The 8073-nt window shown below is 39.4% G+C and overlaps 1 long non-coding RNA gene across 1 annotated transcript; it reads left to right on the forward strand.

The window, feature by feature from the left end:
• Positions 1 to 3301: 3301 nt before the first annotated feature.
• On the forward strand, positions 3302 to 7689 carry LOC121100689. The gene is made up of 2 exons (XR_005832394.1): positions 3302 to 7415; positions 7638 to 7689. It is a non-coding gene; the product is annotated as an uncharacterized LOC121100689 (long non-coding RNA).
• The last annotated feature ends 384 nt before the right edge of the window (positions 7690 to 8073 follow it).

Genomic DNA, 8073 nt, shown 5'->3' on the forward strand with positions numbered 1-8073 from the left:
ACATGATTCAACAAGTCTATACATTAGTGCTTACCATAAGTGTGTCATCATCTATCACTATACAAAGTTATTAAATTATTACTGGCTTTATTTTCTATTCTGTACTTTTCATCTCTGATATACTTACTTTATAACTGGAAGTTTGTACCTTTTAAGCCCCTGTATCTGTTTCACCCATCCTGCCATCCATATCCCCTCTGACAACCCGTTTTTTTTTCTCTGTATTTAAGGGTCTGGTGTTTTTTTTTTCTTTATCCCTATTGTTGTGAATATGAAGATGTCCTTCTTTTTTATGGCTGAGTAATATTCCTGTGTGTGTGCGTGTGTGCTGCAACTTCTTTGTTCATCTATGGATGAACACTTGGGCTGCTTCCATATCGTGGCTATTGTAAATAATGTTATAATAAACTTAGTGGTGTACGTATATTTTCGAAATAGTGCTGGTATGTTAGGTAAATATCCAGTAGTGGAATTACTGGATCATATGGTATTTCCATTTTTAATTATTTTTGGGGAAACTCCATACTGTTTGCCATATTGGCTGCACCAACTTGTATTCTCACCAATGGCGTATGAGGGTTCCTTTTTCTTCACTACCTTGCCAATACTTATTTCTTGTCTTTTTGAGTTTAGCCATTCTGACAGGTATAAGGTGATATCCCATTGTGATTTTGATTTGCTTTTCTTTGATGGTTAGTGGTGTCGAACATCTTTTCATATGCCTGTTGGCCATCTGGGTGTCTTTAGAAAAGTGTCCATTCAGATCCTCTGCCTGTTTTTTCTCCCCAGAGCCCACTGTAGCTTAATCCCGCAGCAGCCACTTGTAAGACACATTGGTCCCCAGGTGTGTTATGGAAACATCATGGCGGTATCAGCAAACTGCCAGAGTGGATTTCCCGATGGTCACACATTTAGTTAGCCAAACAAATGGCCTTGTTTCCAGCAGGTAACAGATGTTATTAGGTGTAGGATTTGCTATTTTTTAATTGGATCATTCTGTGTGTCAAGCTGTATAAGTTTTTTATGTATTTTGGATTTTAATCCCTTATCGAATATATCATTTGCAAATATCTTCCCCTATTCTGTAGGTTCCCTTTTCATTTTGTTGATCATTTCCATTGGTGTGCAAAAGCTTTTCATTTTGGTGTAGTCCCAATAGGTTATTTTTGCTTTTGTTTCCTTTACCTGAGGAGGCGTATCTAGAAAAATGTTAGGGCCAATGTCCAAGAAATTACTTTGTATATTTTCTTCTAGGAGTTTTATAGTTTCTAGTCTCACATTTAGGTGTTTAACCCATTTTGAGTTTATTTTTGTGTTTGGTGTCAGAAAGTGGTCCAGTTTCATCCTTCTGCACATAGCTGTCCAGTTTTCCCAACACCATTTGTTGAAGAGCCTGTCTTTCTTCCATTGTATATTCCTACCTCCTTTGCCATACATTAATTGACCATGTAAGTGTGGATTTCTTTCTGGGCTTGGTATTCTGTTCCATTGATCTATGTGTCTATTTACGTGACGGTGGTTTTTTTTTTCTTTAGTTTTGATTACTGTAGCTTTGCAGTATATCTTGAAATCAGGGATTGTGAGACCTCCAGCTTTGTTTATCTTCCTCAAGATTGCTTTGGTTATTCAGCGTCTTTTGTGGTTCCATACAAATTTCAGGATTATGTGTTCTAATTCTTTGAAAAATGCTGTCAGTATGTAATAGTGATCGCATTGAATCTATAGATCGCTTTGGATAGGACGAACATTTGACAGTAGTCTTTCTATCCATGAGCGTGGAATGTCTTTTATATGTGTGTCATCTTCAATTTCTTTCATTGTTATTTTATAGTTTTCAGATTACAGGTCTTTCACCTCCTTGGTTAAATATATTCCTATGTGCTTTATTCTTTTTTGGTGTAATTGTAAATGGGATTGTTTTCTTAATTTGTTTTTCTGATAGCTTATTATTAGTGTACGGAAATGCAACCAATTTCTGTTTGTCCATTTGTTTTGTCCTGTGACTTTACTGAATTCGTTTATCCCGGTAGTTGTTTGTTGTTTGTTTGTTCGGTGGAGTCTTTAGTGTTTCCTGTATATATGATCGTGTCATCTGTGAATAGGGGTACTTTTTCTTTTTCCTTGGCAATTGGGATGCCTTTTCTTTTTCCCTCCCCTCCCCTCCCCTCTTCTCCCCTCCCCTCTTCTCTTTTCCCTCTTCCCTTCCCTTCCCTTCTCTTCCTTTTCCTTCCTTCCTTCCTTCCTTCCTTCCTTCCTTCCTTCCTTCCTAATTGCCATGGCTAGAACTTCCTGTACTATGTTGAATAAAGGTGGAAAGAGTATCCTTGACTTGCTTCTGATGTTAGAGAAAAAGCTTTCAGCTTTTCGTTATTTAGTATGATGTTAGCTGTGTGCTTGTCATAAATGGACTTTAATATGTTGAGGTACATTAATTTTATACCCACTTGTTGAGAGTTTTATCACAGATGAATGTTGAACTTTCAAATGTTTTTTCTGCCTCTATTAAGATGATCATAGAACTTCTACCCTTTCTGTTATTGTCGAGTATCATGTTGATTGATTTGCAGATGTTGAACCATCCTTGCATCCCTGAGATAAATCCCACTTGATCATGGTGTATGATTCTTTTAATGTATTGTTGAATTTGGTAATATTTTGTTAAGGATTTTTACATCTGTGTTCATCAGGGATATTGGTACATAGTTTTCTATTTTGTGGTGTCTTTGCCTTGTTTTGGTATCAGAATAATGCTGGCCTTGTAAAAGGCTTTAGAAGCATTTCTTCCCACTCATTTTTTTTTTTTTGAATAATTTGAGAAGGATAGATACTAACACTTACCTAAGTATTTTGTAGAATTCACGTGTGAAGCTGTCTGGTCCTAAAATGTTATTTGTTAGGAGTTTTAAAAGTAGTGACTTAATTCCATTTCTTGTATGGGTCTATTCTATTCAGGTTTTCTTTTTTTTTTTTTTTGTGATTCTTTTTTGGAAGGTTGTGTGCTCGTAGAAATTAATTTTTTTCTAGATTTTCCAGTTTGTTGACATGTAATTAATAATTGTAGTAATCTCTCACAAACCTTTGTATCCGTTGTAAGTCCTTCCTTCCTTTTTTCTTCTCTCCTCTCCTCTCCCCACCCCTCACCCCTTCCCCTCTTTGCTTTGCTTTTCTTAAGTTTATCTGGGTCCTGTCTTTTTTTTCTTGATGAGTCTGGCTAGAGATTTATCAATTTTGTTTATCTTCTCAATGAACGAGCTTTTCATTTCCTATTATTTTTTTAAATCTTTATTTCTATTCTGATCTTTATGATTTCCTTCCTTTTACTGTGAGCTTTACCCTTCTTTTCCTAGTTCCTTTGGGTATAATGTTAGATAACTTGCGATTTTTCCTGATTCCTGGGGTAAGCCCGTATTGCTATGAACTTAGAACTGCTTTTACTGCATTACATAGATTTTGGTAAGTTGTATTTCCATTTTCATTAATCTCGAGGTATGTTTTGATTTCCTCTTTCTTCACTGACACATTAGTTGTTCAGTTACATACTGTTCAGTCTACATGTGTTTGTGAGTGTTTTGTTTTGATCTTGTAATTAATTTCTGCTTTCCTAATGTTGTGGTCAGAAAAGATGCTTTCGGTCTTCTTGAATGTATATTCCTGTTTTGTGGCCTACCATGTAATCTGTACTGGAGGGTGTTCCATGTGCACTTGAAAAATATGTCTATTTTGCAGTTTGGGATGAAATGTTCTATATGTATCTATTAAGTCCATCTGGTCTAATGAGTCATTTAAGGTCAATGTTTGCTTACTAATTTTCTGTCTGGGTGATTTATCAATTAATGTAAGTGGGGTTATTAAAGTCCCCTACTATTACTGTATTACTGTCAATTTTCCATTTATGTCTGTCGGCTTCACATGTTAGGTGCTCGTGTTATATTAGTGATTAAGATGATCACGTGTTTTTTTTAACATGTCATTTATAGCAAGTGCGGTTCCTGCTGTTAATTTACGTACGGTTTGGCCGTATGTGTTCCATCTGATAGCAGAAGTGTTCCCTTTTTTCTGTTTCCCTTTTTTCTGGAGTTGGGAGTTTTCATTATTGTAATTTAAAAAAGGGGGAGGGGGGTCATTGAACTGTCCCCTATGAAAAACTCTCATTCAGAACACTTGGCTCCGTTGCTTTCTTCTTGCTAGAGTTTGATGGACCTACTTTAATATATGTTAGTTGACCAGACTGTTTTGTTCACTTGGTTTGATCACCGTAACCGGGCAAGGGTGAACATTCCACCTGTGTAGGATGTGTTAGCGTTTCCTCCTGGGCTGGAGATGCCCCCTCTCCGTACACATCTACATGCTACTCAGAAGAAACATGAACACTTCTGCACTCCAGGCATATACTTCATATTTTGGGTCCAGAAGACTGTATATCCTACTATTTAGTTGATAGTGTCACACATCTTATTTACTTGGCGGAGGTAGAGGAGTAAGTTCAGAGGAAAATACAGTTTAAATAATAATGTGAATATGCCTTATCCATTTGGAAGACAGAAAATGAATGAAAGGAGAAACAATATGGTTAGCTAGGCAGTCAGATAATAAGGAACCATGGACTGCTTTTTCTTTCTTTCTTTTTTTAATGTCTTAATTACATTCTGGGGCAGGGAGATGCTCCTTGGTACACACGCAAAACATTGCTAGTTTTTTCCTGCTGTTCCCATAAACAGAGGATCTTTGCTCAGAAAGGACTGCAGGAATCCAAGACTGCTTTACTCCGGCGCCTTCAGGCATTAGAATGCTAAATGTGGCTACCAAAAAAAAAAAAAAAAAAAATCAGATAACAGGATTCTTTGGGTTTTTTAAAGTCCCTGTTTGCTGTTTAAGACAAAGTTAAGTTTAGGTTTTTGGACAGTCGCTTAAGTTTCAATCCCTGAAAAGCTGGGTCTGGACGTAGTACACTGAAAGAGAAGTTTTGACTTGTAAGCATAGACCTCGTGATGTGGATTATTTCTTAGTATTCATTTAGTACCAGCTTATGCATTAGTCAGTCAGTGTCTTTATCACTGTCCTCCAATTTGTGTGTTTCAGATGACATTTTATTTTTTAAATTCTGATCTACACATAAACACTAAGAGTATAGATTAAACCTTCTATTTAAGAAATGATTACGTAGGTTTCCTCCAGGTGGAATTTGTCCCAGTTAGTATTTGACTTAGTAGTAATTGATTTCCTTTGCCTTCAGTTTGGGCTTCGTTCTTTTTCAAGTTTTGCTACCTTTTGGCGTGTTTTTTTGCACAAAGAACAAGTTGAGATCTTGTGATGTCTCTTTTTAGAACATCCAAGAAAAGGGGATTTACAAGTTCCCAAAGCCAAAAACATCCTGCTCCCAAGTCTATCCCACCAGAAGGAAGTTGTTGCAATCCACACTATCTTAAAAGAGCCACAGTGCAGGTCCCTGAAACTATTACTGAAGACAGGCCTTTGGGATGATACAGGTGGGCTAGTTTCACAGCCATTGACTTACTTGAAATTGCTTTAAACTTAAAAACGAAAAACTACAAGAAAGATGTAGTTTAGAAAATAAGTGAGTTTGTGGGCAGGTTGTATGACGTGTTATCGGTAATCACCAAGGATTTTGCATAAATACACCCTCGCTCCCTTTCCTCTGCGCCTGTGTTCTGCAGCCCTTCCAGCAGGTGTCACTATAATCACAGAACAAACATTCCACAGCATGGTATGTAACTTTATTTTTCTAGCATAATAATTTAAAGTATTTACACACTGCACACTCACTGTTTTACACAGATACTTATGCATATACCTATGAACCACATCTAAAGGTTTCTTTGCAAAGACTCGACACACTGGGAATTTCCAAGCATAACAGAGAAGAAAAGTACAAAAAAATGTTTTGAGTCTTTTAAAGACAGCCATGTGGAGCATCTGTGAAAACCAGTGTTTTCCCCCAAGTTTTAAGCTCCCCCAGGAGACCTCTGAATAGCTACAGCCTAGCCACATGTAGGTATAACCTGAAATTCTATGGGCTAAGGAGGATTTAAAGAACCAAAACATACAAGTACTATTTTCTCTAGAAGTCCTGGAAAAGAAATGGAAATATAACCTGGTCCTTCTCTAGAGAAGCATCTGTATTTGTCAGTTGTCTGTGGGGACTGGAAATGTTGTACAGGGACACTGATTGTAAAGGGACAACAAATACACCGGTACGGGTGCTAGTGATAGAGAACGCTTATTTGAAGCGGCCTTGCCAGTCTCAGTGTCTTTCCCCAGCTATGAGTCCAGGTGGTGGTTTTGCTTTCCCTGAAAAGGACAAAGGTTCTATTAACCGTATACACTCTAAAGCCAGATACTGTAGAAATTTCTACCGCTTTTACTTCACTTTTATACTGTTTGCACAAGAATAGTGGTTATAAGTACTCTATTTTTCCTCCTTTGTTCTACTCAATTACATAACAAAGTTACTAGCTAACTCTTGCTTCTGAACCTGGCACATGGTTCCATAGGTGAACAGAAACAGCCCCAGTTCAGAGCCGATGGCAGGTAGGCCCCAGTCCAGTTTTTACGAAAGGTTAACCGGTTTAGGTTTCAATTCTCTGGTGTTGCAGCTTTATCAACTAAGAAGCAGGATGCTTTTTTTGCGATTTTCCCTGACCTGCCCAGATGATTCTGTCGTATACCAGAACACGAGAGGAGGGTTGCCGCCTATAGACGAACCCACAGCTCCCTCCTGTGATCGGATGATAGCTCAGTTCACTACGAAACAGAAGTTCCCCAAAACGAAATCCTCTTTTCCTGCCAGCTGGGGCCTCCGGCAGTGAGCCTGATCAACAGGACATGGCAAAAGGCAGAAATTACCCGGCCATCTAAAACTGAGCACAGTCTGAATCCAAAGTGCTGTGTATTTAAAGTTCGTTAACTTTTCCTTGCACTTAGGTAAGGTACAAATTGTCACCTTTCTCCTTGGTACCAAACATTTATTATAGACCCCCAAGAGAAATTTACCTACCCTAGAACTCCCTTCCTCATGGTTCTTGAATTTTTTGGTGGTGCTTTCCTTTTGCAAGGGGATGCCAACAGTGAAAGGGAAGAGGCAAGGAGATACTTTACAGGAATTTTACCAAGTTAACTAAGTAATAGTCACTACAGATGTTGAGAGGGAGAGTACCTGATGAAAAAGACCGCCTGGAGAGCAACATTGCTTAGTGAGAACGTCTGGGTTAAGCAGCGCCCAGTCGCATACTGGGTCAGGCCAGGAAACACCCTGTTCATCCCCATCCCTACAGATACAGCAGCGGCTGACGGAGACCACGGTGTGGGGGGCAAGGAAGAGTGGCAAACCTTGTGATGGGAGCTGGGCCTTGATGTGAAGCAAGAATCCAACAAACCCCAATCTCTGGGTTCATAAGGTGAGACTGAGGAGGGTTCTCTGTGGGGGTTGGGGGGAGACAGGGAACAGTGTGTTTCTGAATACAAGCGGCCAAGGACCAAAAGGTTAAGAACTTGGGCTTGCACAAATTAGAAGAGCAAGGTGTGACAGTTTCAACAGGGACAGGGGACGAGGAAAAGTCTGAGAGCTCCTGGGGTCTAGTAAAATGCCTGGTATTTATCCATGAAATTGCTCTCTCTAGATCCTTCTGACCTATTGAAACAGCAGTTTTGTCTGGCTCAACCCCACATACGGTAAGTGCTCAGATAAAATGATCCTAGTTCATAAAACCGTTGTAATATTCTCTCTGCCCTTTGAAAAAGTGACAGCTGTGACAGAGGGTGAGGGTTCCTTCGAGATGTGTGTTTCACAAGAGCCGAAGTGCCTGTCGGGGAATTAGCCGTCCGTCCACATCCAGTGAGGGCAGGGGGAGGCGAAGGACATCCCCCAGCTCACAGGAAGGACATAGCTCCCCCCAGAAGGCGGCGAGTGAAAGCTGCACACCCACTGTGGCAGGTCAGTAGCCAAGGGAAAAGGCAGGATCGAACGGCCAGGAACAGCTACAAACACCGTCACTGGTCATCTTCGCCGGGAACGCTGCGTATGGTGTCTGTGTATATGTACTATACATACTAACC

Source organism: Ursus maritimus, unplaced genomic scaffold (assembly GCF_017311325.1).
Source record: "Ursus maritimus isolate PB19 unplaced genomic scaffold, ASM1731132v1 scaffold_5, whole genome shotgun sequence".
Taxonomy (NCBI): Eukaryota; Metazoa; Chordata; class Mammalia; order Carnivora; family Ursidae; genus Ursus; species Ursus maritimus.